This window comes from Podarcis filfolensis (assembly GCF_964270895.1).
Source record: "Podarcis filfolensis genome assembly, chromosome: 9".
Lineage (NCBI taxonomy): Eukaryota > Metazoa > Chordata > Lepidosauria > Squamata > Lacertidae > Podarcis > Podarcis filfolensis.
Genome location: NC_139610.1, coordinates 17,815,279 through 17,828,231, shown reverse-complemented (window position 1 = coordinate 17,828,231; position 12,953 = coordinate 17,815,279). Strand labels below are relative to the sequence as shown.

The window sequence follows — 12,953 nt, the reverse complement described above, 5'->3', positions numbered from 1 at the left end:
GATGCATAAAATAGGTGATACTGTCTTGCTTTACAAAAACCCACAGGGCATAATTCTGCCAAGCAAAGAACTAGGAAATCCCAATGGTTTCAATGAAAAGACTTGAAGCTCTATGCTACACGTGGTTTCTATCCTATGCATGATTCCTCTGAATCCAACTATTACTGAATTGCTATCTAGTGTAAAACACTGTGGACTTCTAGCATGAAATCAATGGGATTGAAGAATTAAACTTTCGCTTGATGGGTCCATAATTTGTAACAATATTTTAAAAGTTACCTATATTCTTGTTTAGATGGTATGCAGTTCCATCCTCATCTCTTTCAAGACATTCCAGCCCACCAGATGAATCTTAAGGGAGAAAAAACATTAAAATATTATTCAGAAAAAATAAAAATACATAATAAATATATGTCAATGTAAACAATGTATAAGGAACACATAAGGCATTGCCAAATTTATAATAAACCTGCTGAACATTTTTTTTTTGCATTTTTTTTGGAGCTACATACCAAAAATTGATTGCTCTTGGGAAATTTTATTTTTGGGCATGACATTTTGAACTGGTTCACAAGCAGCACCAGATGACAAAAAAAAGACTTGCACTACTTACTCCCCCTTCCCCCTGAACTCTATTTCAAATCAGCTACTTTTTTGAAACCACTGTTTGCTGATCCCTCCAGACTGGTTGTGCCATCTCTACGAACCAGGACTGATTGCCATGTTTTCCTTCATGAAAGTGTAAGGCCTGATTTAACACAGGGCACACGTGGTGAGGGGGACAGAACAATTTCCTATGTTCCCATACTAGTTTATACTTTTTTGTCCTTCGAGTCCAGTACAGTGGTACCTCAGGTTAAGTACTTAATTCGTTCCGGAGGTCTGTACTTAACCTGAAACTGTTCTTAACCTGAAGCACCACTTTAGCTAATGGGGCCTCCTGCTGCTGCCGCGCCGCCGGAGCACGATTTCTGTTCTCATCCTGAAGCAAACTTCTTAACCTGAAGCACTATTTCTGGGTTAGCGGAGTCTGTAACCTGAAGTGTACGTAACCTGAAGTGTATGTAACCTGAGGTACCACTGTATTTACGGGCAGCAGATCTTCAGGGTCTCTGGCAGAGGTCTTTCCCATCACCTGACAGCTGACCCTTTCAAATGGAAAATCCCAGGCACTGAACCAGGAATCTTCTCTGCATAGGTTCTGCTACTGACCTATGGTTTCCCCCCTATATGTTGCATGGATGGGTGGGGATTGGTGAACCAACTCCTAAACCTTTTTATTTCGAGTTTCCAATTGTGATGTTTACAGTGGTACCTCTGGTTATGAACTTAATTCATTCCGGAGGTCCATTCTTAACCTGAAGCTGTTCTTAACCTGAGGTACTACTTTAGCTAATGGGGCCTCCCACTGCCGCCACACTGCGATTTCTGTTCTCATTGTGGGGCAAAGTTCTTAACCCGAGGTAGTACTTCCAGGTTAGCGGAGTCTGTTACCCGAAGTGTTTGTAACCTGAGGTGTTTGTAACTCGAGGTACCACTGTATTCCCCATTTTAGACTCACATGACCCCCAAATTGAACTCTCTTCAAGCTGATTGTTAGACATTCTAAAAATCTATGTACAGTGGAACCTTGGTTCTCAAACTTAATCCGTTCCGGAAGTCCGTTTGACTCCCGAAACATTTGAAAACCAAGGCTGATTGGTGCAGGTGCCCTGGAAACAATAGGCAACAACCACACCGGACATTCAGCTTCCAAAAAACATTCGAAAACACTTACTTCCAGGTTTTAGGCGTTCGGGAGCCGATTTGTTTGTCAACTGAGCCATTCGAGAACCAAGGTTCCACTGTATTTGACACTTCATCATACAATACATCAACTACTCTGATGTAGACCATGTTTACTTGAAGGGAAATCATGAGTGTCAAGGATAATTATTCCAGTTTGAGTAACACAAAGCTGAGAGTGTGACCTTGTGTATGGAGGATGAAACATGGAACTTCAAGAGAAAAATCTTATGACTAGGGGCTCATGCAGACTTCCTTTTGTGCAATGTTTCTAGGCAAAGTCTGTGCTTTAAAGTGCTGTTTCTAAACATGTTTTTTTGCCCTAGCTGTTTTCTAGCGAAAACCCGCTCTTCAACCATTGAAAACCTGAATTGCCACTTGTTCTGATTTAATTTTAAAAAGTAGGTTTTCCTGGGGAAAGCAGAGGGATGGAAAAAAGTGCACTTGGCCAAGGAGCTTTAAAGCACAGGCCTGTGCCAAGAAAGCACGGGGCGTAAGTTAAGTGTGGATGAACCCTAAATCCAGCACTTTCCTGCAGTTTAAATGTAACTCTGGGCTTGACACTAAAACCCTCACAGCATCCTGTCTGGTCTTGTCCACAGCATAACTATATCCAGATGCAAGATCATGTTTAGTGGACAAGTCATTTTAGTTTGGACTCTGAAGATTCAAAACAGAGCCACACAGAACTGGGAAACAAAACAAAAAATGAAATAAAACAAAAACACTTTCAGGATGTAACAGAATTATTGTTTCTAGTAAGAGTTGTGTTTCCTAGATAAAATATTGCTGGTGGAGGAATACTAATGTAATATCCCAACAACACAACTACTCATGTATATTTGCCATTTCCACACACCCCAAGCAAAGTTTAAAGGGGTCCTGGTTTTAAAAGGGCACAACAGAAAACATTCCTTGCAGAGTTGTTTTCATTATACAGCAAACCTGCAACCTGTGCACATTTAACCTGTGCACATTCAGCTATATGCACATGGTAAAAAATAAAAAAGAAGAAGAAAGGGGCCAGGGTTCTGGGGGAAATGATTTTGGCAATACCACTCACCACTGAATCTAATGGGTTTTGACTATAAGTGATTTTGGCTTCATGTACTTAAAGCAGAATGCAACCCCCACAAACTGTAGGCTCACTGTACATGTTTTCTAAACTAGGAGTGTAAAATGACTTTAACTACGTATATGGATATTCTGCTTTTCTTTAAAGGTAAAGGGACTCATGACCATTAGGTCAAGTCGTGGCCAACTCTGGGGTTGCGGCGCTCATCTTGCTTTATTGGCTGAGGGAGACAGCGTACAGTCATGTGGCCAGCATGACTAAGCTGCTTCTGGCAAACCAGAGCAGCACACGAAAACGCCGTTTACCTTCCCGCTGGAGCGGTACCTATTTATCTACTCACACTTTGACGTGCTTTCGAACTGCTAGGTTGCCAGGAGCAGGACCGAGCAATGGGAGCTCACCCCGTCACGGGGATTCAAACCGCCGAGCTTCTGATCGGCAAGTCCTAGGCTCTGTGGTTTAACCCACAGTGCCACCCGCGTCCATCATACAAACCTAATTGCCTGGAAAAGGCAGCTCAAATGCAAAGGGACAGATGTCACTCACACACACACTTCTCCCTGCCACCCAAGCTCTCGCACAGTCTGAATCAGTCTTTCTTAATAGAGCAAAATAAAGCAAGGAGGGAAGGAGACCCATCTAATCTTTGCACAGGTCATGAACCACAGTCCACGGCAATTAATTTTTGATTGCTTTTAATGCTGCATTACATTAGCTTCCCCAGATCAGATGACTCATTCACCTGAAAGAGAGATGCCCCGGGTTACAAAATATTACACACACTCACAAAGGAATAGAATAAATTGCCAACGGAACATAACTGAGCTTGAATTTGAAAAACGTAACTCCTATCAATGTCATAAATCTTGACTGAGCCGTAAGTAGCATGGTTCTCTGGGGTACAGATGGTGGTACAAGGGCTCCTGCTCCTAGAGAAGTAGTTACAGATAGAGAAGTAGGCAACACTTGCTAATACTTCCTAAGTTCATCAAAACCTTAAATTTACCAGTGCAAGGAGAAGGGTAAGGATTTGGAGCAAAACTATCCCTTTCTCCTAAAACAGGCTGGGAGCGGCAGGGTAAGAGATCCACAAGTTTTTAGTTCAAGACTATTACACCACATGAATGCAACCTTTAGCTCCAAATGTTAATTCAAAACGACTGTCTTTTGATCATTCTCTACTCCCAGGCAGAAGAAAGGATTTGGACTCTCTGATGGGATTCTATTAGCTTTTGCTCTGCAGCAATTCTAAAACAAACCCCTGACATCATTTAAAGCGGGATAGTTTAATAGAATCATAGAGCAGTTAGGGACCCCGAGGGTCATCTAGCCCAACCCTCTACAATGCAAGAATCTCAACTAAAAACCTCCAAGGAAGGAGACCCCATTACCTCCAGAGGAAGTCCACTGTCAAACAATGAGAGTCCAATCTTCACCTACAAGCATGCAATGAAAGAGTACGTGGGAACGCCTCCCCCTTGCCACCCAGTAGGCAGTTAGGTCGAGGGTGGTCCACAGATGGCAATCCTACACTAACTTTAAGCGACCGCGGGGGAAAGGCGCTCTGCACATGTTCATGCGCTCGCTGCTCCTCTGTGGTGACTTCGCGCCAACTCCGGGGTTCGCCTCCCGCATCCGGGGAGGGGAGGCGAAACTTCCGGAGCTCGAACCCAACCGCCCCTTGCCTGACGCGCGTCCTTGAGGAGAAACCGCCGCCGCCAACCGCCTCCCCTGAGAATCCTTGCAGGAAGGCACAGGATGCCAGCCGCCCCCTCAGGACGCCACACGCCGGAGCTGAGGGGGACGGCGCCCTGCCGCGGCTTCCGCGCCCGAGCCCTTTCCTCACCTCGCTGCCGTCCCCCTGGGAGGGAAAGGCGGCTCCGGCCCCGTCCCGCTCGGGGAGGAAAAAGGCAAGTTGAGGCGAAGAGGGCGCCCCCTTCCCGGCCCCGACCGCCGGCGGCAACTCCCAGCTTCACAACAAAGCCCCCCCTCCTCCTCGGGAACGTTGGGCCACGCCTCCCCGTGGGCGGGGCGATCCCCGCTGTGTGGCGGTTGAGAGAGGAGCGTTGGCCACGCCTCCTGACCAACCGCCAACTCGCCTGGGTTCCTTCGCCTCCCCGCCCCTTCGCTGCCACATCGAACGTTGCTTTGGTGAAGAAAGCGGGAGTTGAGGAGGCGACCGTTGGTCTCGCGCCGACCACCGCCCGTCAGCAGGCGCTCGCGACGGCAGAGCGCGGCGGGCGAGCAAGAAGCGGAGCGTTTACTTCCGCGAGCTCCGAGGAAGAAGAGGCGGCTGAGGCGGGAGATGGAATGGCCCGGAGGGCGGGTTTATGCAAAGTAGGAGCCTGGCCGCTTTATGTCGCCGCCTGAGGGAAGGAGCCGCTAGGTTTATTTTTTGTTGTTGTATTTATTAATTAAATTTGTGCGCCACTGAGCGCCTCCCTGCATTAAAATACAAGTACGAAAACACGTCATAAAAACATGGACACAACAAACCCACTAATTTTACAATCATTTTAACATTTCAAAACTTGACTTCCTCCTCTTTCTGCGGTTCCTTAAATTCATTTTTAATATCTTCAGCTTATCCAAATTAACTTGCTCATTTGTTCATCTTCTTTAAATATATACTTATAAAACTGCAGGTTATTACAATAATCCTGTCAACGTTCTTATCTGTTTACAATTCCATCTGTAAATATTCAACAAACCATTTGCCTTCTTTTTTAAAAAGTTTCTTATCTTGATTTCTTATTCTTCCGGTAAGTTTCACCGTTTCTGCATATTCCATCAGTTTTTGTATCCATTCTTCCTTTGCTGGGACTTCTGCTTCTTTCCATTTTTGAGCAAGTAACATTCTTGTTGCTGTAGTTGCATACATCAATAAGCTTCTACAGTATACAGTTTCGGTAGTTCTGACCCTATAATTCCCAAAAGGTCATAAAATAGTAATCAGCCAAAGTTTATTTTTTATTTTATTTTTTATTATTTCATTATGACATTATTACAGCTATTATTGATGTTGTTATTACATTTTTATTTACACAGTTGCTGAAAGGCTTGGCCCTGAGAACCATTTTCAAAGCCGCTCCTCATTTCTGTATCACAATCTCTGATTAAAGACAAAGGTGCCCCCTGAGCATGTGCAGAACAATCAGCCTTCTCTCTCTCTGTCTGCCTCAGTACACTAGATTGTGGGTCTGAACTTCCTGGTTGAAAGTGGTAAAAAGAAGCATGCAGAAAATCAAAACCGGATCCTCTTCAATATGCTTATTAATATATTTTTTTAAAAAATCCACCCCTCCTCCATATCAAACCACAGCTAAAATCTAACCCCCAAGGGAATGACCCTTACAAATAATTAATACACTGCCATTTGCTGCTGCCATGGTGAAAAACATGGATCAGACCATGGGGCCTAATAGATCCTGATTGTTTTCAATATGGGATCCTCCCCAAAACAGTGTCAAAACACACATTGCATTTGTCTTTACAGACTGAACTTTACATATCATGGAGTCTGGTCAAAAGTAAAATCCAGTAGAATTAAAATAGATTCATCTGAATTTGCATGATCCCCTCCCCCCAAAAAAGATACCACCCCCCCCCCACCACTATCAAATCCCAGATAATATTTGTGGCCATACATTTTGTAAACTATGATGTGCGTAGAAGACTAATTTTGTTTACTTCTAATGGACCTATTCATGAAAGTCTAGTTGTATGCTTAGCTTACCATAAGGTTGAAATAGGATACTGTAATAATTTTCCTAAATATAACAAATTACTTCAGCTTTTAAATTACAACGTTATGAAAGAGAACATTTGTGGCTATGGTGGAGCCAGTGCTTTCTGGCACTGCCATGATGCAAAAAGAAGGAACCAAGACATGGATCCTCATTAATTTTACACATATTCTCCCCATAATCTGTGCCAAAGCACATGCCGCATCCATACCCACAGAACAAACTTTATAAACCACAAATCCTGCTCTTCATGGCACTGCCGTGGCACAAAACATGGATCCACTGTGGATCTTTTTTTACACAGCATCCCACCAAAACAAACCAAATTACAGAGTATGTCCATGGCCACAAAATGCATAGTAAAATAATGGATTTGGTGCTTCATCGCCATAAAGCATGAATCCATGACTGCTAATATCTATCATCTATCTATCTATCATCTATCTATCTATCACCTATCTATCTATCTATCTATCTATCTATCTATCTAATGTGTGTGTGTGAATGGTACAATATGACAACACAGGTGATCTGTGCTTTGATAGTGGTTTTGATGGCATCCCATGTGAATATCCAGAGCATCCATTTCTCGGAATTTTTTTTCCTATGGTGACACTTTGAAACCCCAGATCTGTGATTCTAAATTGTAGCACAAAAGTACAGATGTGATCTAAGTTGACTGGTCTTGTATCAATAGCTTTGCATCATAGGTGCTGTGAAACACTGGATCCATGATTTTAAAACAGTGGTATGATCTGTGAATATAGACACAATCGGTTATTTGACACTGATATGTATAGCATCATTGCAAAAATCCACAGGATCCACACTCCAGATGTATGGTTTTGCCTCATGATAGTGCCAACAAGCACTACCATCAATTATTTCACAGTCTGTCTGTGGATATCAATATGATCTCTGTAAGTTAATTGTGGTTTTTGAGACTCTCCATATAAAAATCCAGATGACAAGTCGTGTATGGACTATGACAGTGTCATCAAGTGCCAGACATGTGATTTTTATGGTACATTCTGTGTGCATTGACCTTAGCTTTGGATAGCATCCTATGTAAAAATCAGGAGAAAAAATCATGAGAGTTCAGCCAGCCATTGCATCAGAAAACATTGAAAGTGTACCTTTTACAGTTCAGCAGTGGCGTAGCGTGGGGGGTGCAGGGGGGGCCGGCCGCACCGGGTGCAACATCTGGGGGTTAGGGTTAGGGGGCGCAAATCCACGGGTTAGGGGGCGCAAATTACTTGCCTTGCCCCGGGTGCTGACAACCCACGCTACGCCACTGCAGTTCAGTCCACTGGAACAAATGTGCTTGTAACTTGATGCCTGTTTGAGATTTATCTCTTGTAAAACTCATACAAGTTCCAGAGGATCCCTTTTTTATTTACTACACCCAATCCATTTCCTCTGTAAAATAGTGCAGGCCTCTGTGGAGCCTTTCCGGTCCAGAAATTTAGATCCAATACGTGAACCTGTGTGTGCGTGTGTTTAAGGCATCACAATTCCATTGTCCAGTCTAATGTGTATCCATCATTTAAAAAATAAAATTACAATGCTTTACAGCACAAAAATAAAAGTTTTGAATCACAGATCCTGATGGGTCTTCATGATTTTTATAGGCAGACGCTTCATATCCATAATCTAATTACATTTCATATCTGTATGAACAGACTGCACCATAAAAATAACTGATCCAGTGCTCCATAGTGCCGGTGCGGCACAGAACAGATTTGAAGCAGACACTTTTGCATGGGTTAGTGTGCATGTGATGTAAATGATCAGGTAATTATGTCAAGTATTTGTCTCGTTAAATTGTCACAAACTTTGCTGAACGTTGTATCCTTTTGGTTAGAAAATTGGTGCTTTTGAAATACGGTGTTTCAAATGCAAAAATAAATAAATAACCAAGTTGCTAAATAATTTTATTTTGTAAACACATTAACTGGCTCCACTATACTGTTGCTTTTGCTTAAATGGGGATGAAAAGGCCACTTTTCTGTGTGGTTCTGAGTTCAATAACATTGCTTCACTTTGACAGTGTATGTTCAATATTTAATTGGTTTTAGAAGAACGGTACTGAAGAGAGCTTTCTGGGTTAATTAAGGCTATTGAGAGTATGTAAGTTAAGTCAAACTTAAATATTCATTAGTTAGAGTAATTTTATAGCAAGTCTTTCCAAAAGGTAAATATTTAATTGCACTGCATTTTTCAGAATGAGGGTCCTTTCTCCCCCCGCCCCCCGCAACCAGCTAATATTTAAAATCTAGGAAATAAGATTATCTCAACATGGTTTAGGTATAGGTAATTGTTGCAAACCACTCTGACGTTTTTAAAAATGAAATTGTAGTATATGAGGATTTTATTTATTTAAAAGCACTTAATCAAACATCTTTCTTTTATTATAAATAAAATAAGAAATATGTATGCAATACGTTAACTATTGTCTCTTCCAATTACAGAAGTAAATGCCTAATATAAAACTCCTGAACCAAATACCATGGTCCTTAGCCAACAGTTGCTCTACACATGTAGGGGCTCTTTCTTTTGTTGAAATACGATCCATATGTACAGATCAAATACTGACGTACATTCAGACATAAGACATCTAAGATGACCTTTCTTTGTACAACAAGGTCAACTCTCCGTATGTGTATCATTCTTAGCAACATGTTAATGCTCACAATTGCATTTCGATCGGTGCCATAGGCTGCCATTAAATGATGTGTGTGATAAGTGTAGAGACAACTCTGCCCGCAGTCATAGCTTTTTTATGTAAATGTTACCGAGAGAACAAAGAGCTTTACTCTTCCTGTCTTCTGGCATGAACTTTTGTTGACTATAGAGTCCACTTTGCCAGATGAGGAAGTCCACCAATGCTTTCCCCATAATAAATTTCTTAAAGGAGCCACAAGACAACAACACTTTGTTCTTTTTGCTGCAACACACACCTTGGCTACCAGTCTGGAAATAACTGAGATAATGTATGATGGATTCTTAGCACTTTACTTAAAGTACAATATGGATTTATTCATTTGATGGTTTTGTAGGTGGATTTGAAAATGGCTCATCATATTAGAAACTGCTGGGTTTTAAGGATATGTGACTTTCCAGGCTAGGTAGAAATTTGATTTAGAGTAATCTCAAAGTAGTTTCATGTTGCGATATTGTTGATTGATGCAGCAGTGGTTATTCTTGTAGGTTCTTGGTTGACGTACATTATGTAAGCTATGAAATGTGATTTTGTGTGTTTTTTATTATATTTTTCTTTGCAAGCGTCTATTTCTGGGTTGTTGCCTTTGGTTATGATGGCTCATAGCAATCTGCCTGCATGCAGAGAATAAATGTGCTACACTGAATATATCACATTGTACAAATATTTAAACATAGTAACTGGCAATGAAAGCATTTTTTCAAAGCCCATTTTAAACCTCTCTGGATTTTATTTTTGTACCAATTTAATTCTGAATACAATATTTGAATACATTTATCTAAATCCTTGTCACTGTAGACTATTCCTAGGATATTTTTCAGTCCCAGTTATATGTTTGAGCATTGCTACATGGCTTTTAATGGAGCTGTCATATACCATAATTGGCAAATGTTTACCTTTTTAAAGTCATCTGCAGCTCAGTAAATGAAAACACATGTCTATTATCAAGACAATGTAAGAAGCTTTTAAAGAAGTTGAATGTATGATAACTAACAATTAAAGTTATTTGAGCTGACACAAGGCTTTGAATCTGTGGGATTGGGTGCTTCCAAATGGAGGTTTATTTTTGGAGTGTCTATGCAACATCATGACCATAAAAATGCCAGCCTGTACTTTCCTCCCCGCTTAAATATATATTTTTTCTTACCATGGAAAATCCAGCAAGTAAAAGTAGCCCATTATACCTCTGCAGTCACCACTGATGTGGATTAATGAAATATATAGACAGTGGTACCTCAGGTTACATACGCTTCAGGTTACATACACTTGAGGTTACAGACTTCACTAACCTAGAAATAGTACCTCGGGTTAAGAACTTTGCTTCAGGATGAGAACAGAAATCATGCTCCAGCGACGCGGCGGCAGCAGGAGGTCCCATTAGCTAAAGTGGTGCTTCAGGTTAAGAACAGTTTCAGGTTAAGAACGGACCTCCAGAACGATTTAAGTACTTAACCCGAGGTACCACTGTGTGTTTATATATATATTTATATATGTAAAGGTAAAGGGACCCCTGACCATTAGGTCCAGTCGCGGACGACTCTGGGGTTGCAGCGCTCATCTCGCTTTATTGGCCGAGGGAGCCGGCCTACAGCTTCCGGGTTATGTGGCCAGCATGACTAAGCTGCTTCTGGCTAACCAGAGCAGCACACGGAAACGCCGTTTACCTTCCCACCAAAGCGGTACCTATTTATCTACTTGCAATGTGACGTGCTTTTGAACTGCTAGGTTGGCAGGAGCAGGGACCGAGCAACGGGAGTTCACACCGTCGTGGGGATTCGAACCGCGACCTTCTGATCAGCAAGTCCTAGGCTCTTTGGTTTAACCCACAGTGCCACCCGCGTCCCTATCTATATCTATCTATCTATCTATCTATCTATCTATCTATCTATCTATCTATATCTACACACACACACATACACACACACACACACGTGTATGGTGAGTGCTTTCTCACATGTGTGATGAAGTTTTAGTGATATTATCTGCCACAACCTACTTCTGTTTCTTCCTTCTCTGAGCACAATCTGTTTTGTTTCTGGCAGCCCAAAAAGCCAAATGAAATGCCTATTTTCACAGATTGCTGCATGCTGAAGGGGCACCTGAACAACCTGGTTCAGAGGAGCTGCGGCCAAACTTGGCCCTCCAGCTTTTTTGGGACTACAATTCCCATCATCCCTGACCACTGGTCTTGTTAGTTAGGGATGAGGGGAGTTGTAGTCCCAAAACAGCTGGAGGGCCAAGTTTGGCCATGCCTGTATCTCAGGATTTCAACATGGTAAATGTGGGAGATTACCTCAGAGACTGCAACCACAGTCCATACATCAGAATTAAAATAATAATAAGACAGAGGTCTTGCACAAGACTCAACATAATTTTGGTGTTTCGTTGCTGCTGAAGGTTTTGGAGAGGGTAGAATACATGGTTGTTCCATTAACAGTTATGAGGACCTATGTGGCATTCCTAGTTTTCTGGATCATTGCCACTTACCCTGGTCCAACAGATCAAATAGCAGATCAGTACAGCCAAATAACATTCTTGCGCAAGACCTCAGTACAGTATTTAATAAAACAAAACAAAATTAAATTAAAATGTATAATGTTCCTATTCTGCCTGAAATGCACAAGCCTCAATTTTGCCCATGGAAAAACAGCATAACTAAGGGCTGGTGTAACATTTGCTTGTGCACTTCGGGTAGAAATCTGTCCACACACATGTGTAAAGAAATACCACGTGTCCGGAAGCAGAAAAGGGTAATGAAGGATGAAATAAGAGTGAGTAAGGAAAGTGACAAAAAAACACAGTCCAGATTTATTCCGTCAAGCTCCAAACTCTTGTGGATGGCAAGTGACTGCATAGCAATGAATATCCATGTCTGAAAGAATGAAATGTGTGGAACCTAAGATGCCAATCACACACACTGAAAAACAAGGTACAAACAATGCATTCTTAATATAAAGTCCCACCTGGAATCAATCTTAGAACAGTGATTCAGCCTTTATATGAGGATCCTATGTCATAGCAATGTTGTAAACAAAATCTGCCCTTTTCCCAAGAGCCCATATAGAGTCCTTATATAGGTTCCCTATTGGTAGGAGAAAATAACAGAGGCCAGCCAGAGAATATTCAGAAGCAAAGCAGCTAGTAAGCCTGATCTTTATTGATCTGTTGCAACAGGGTCCTCACTCACCACACGAAGGAGGGAGGAGGAACCCAGAACAATGGCGCGCAAGGCCTTATATAGACATTTTTAATTCCCTGCCCTGGAGCTCAAGACCACCCCTCCATACATCATACCTACATCACAGAAGGGGTGTAACCTAAGACCACCCCCCAGATACATCATACCTACATCACAGAAAAGGTGGTCTAAAACAGAAATTTGAATGTTGTTTTTCTGTTTGCCAGGTTATCTGATTGTCTTTCCTGATAGTCTGTCACCCATTATCTGATTGTCTTTCCTGATAGCCTGTCACCCATTAAAATGCTGATTACTCAATTCCTCAGACAATGGGAAGGCTCCCTGACCCGCCCCCCTCCTTGCAGGGAAAACATTTGGTCAGTTTGGGTATCAAAATGGTTTCAGGTTGGTCTTCCTGTGCTGATCTATGTATGTGCTTGGTTGGTA

The 12,953-nt window shown here is 42.0% G+C and overlaps 2 long non-coding RNA genes across 2 annotated transcripts; both read right to left on the bottom strand.

Moving 5' to 3' along the window:
* Positions 1–3,538: 3,538 nt before the first annotated feature.
* LOC310770363 lies at positions 3,539–4,397 on the bottom strand. Its single transcript, XR_014552112.1, has 2 exons — positions 4,252–4,397; positions 3,539–3,602 (listed from the first exon to the last, which is right to left on the bottom strand). It is a non-coding gene; the product is annotated as an uncharacterized lncRNA (long non-coding RNA).
* An 8,053-nt stretch (positions 4,398–12,450) lies between these two features.
* On the bottom strand, positions 12,451–12,724 carry LOC310742720. The gene is made up of 2 exons (XR_014538663.1): positions 12,674–12,724; positions 12,451–12,622 (listed from the first exon to the last, which is right to left on the bottom strand). It is a non-coding gene; the product is annotated as an uncharacterized lncRNA (long non-coding RNA).
* Positions 12,725–12,953: the final 229 nt, after the last annotated feature.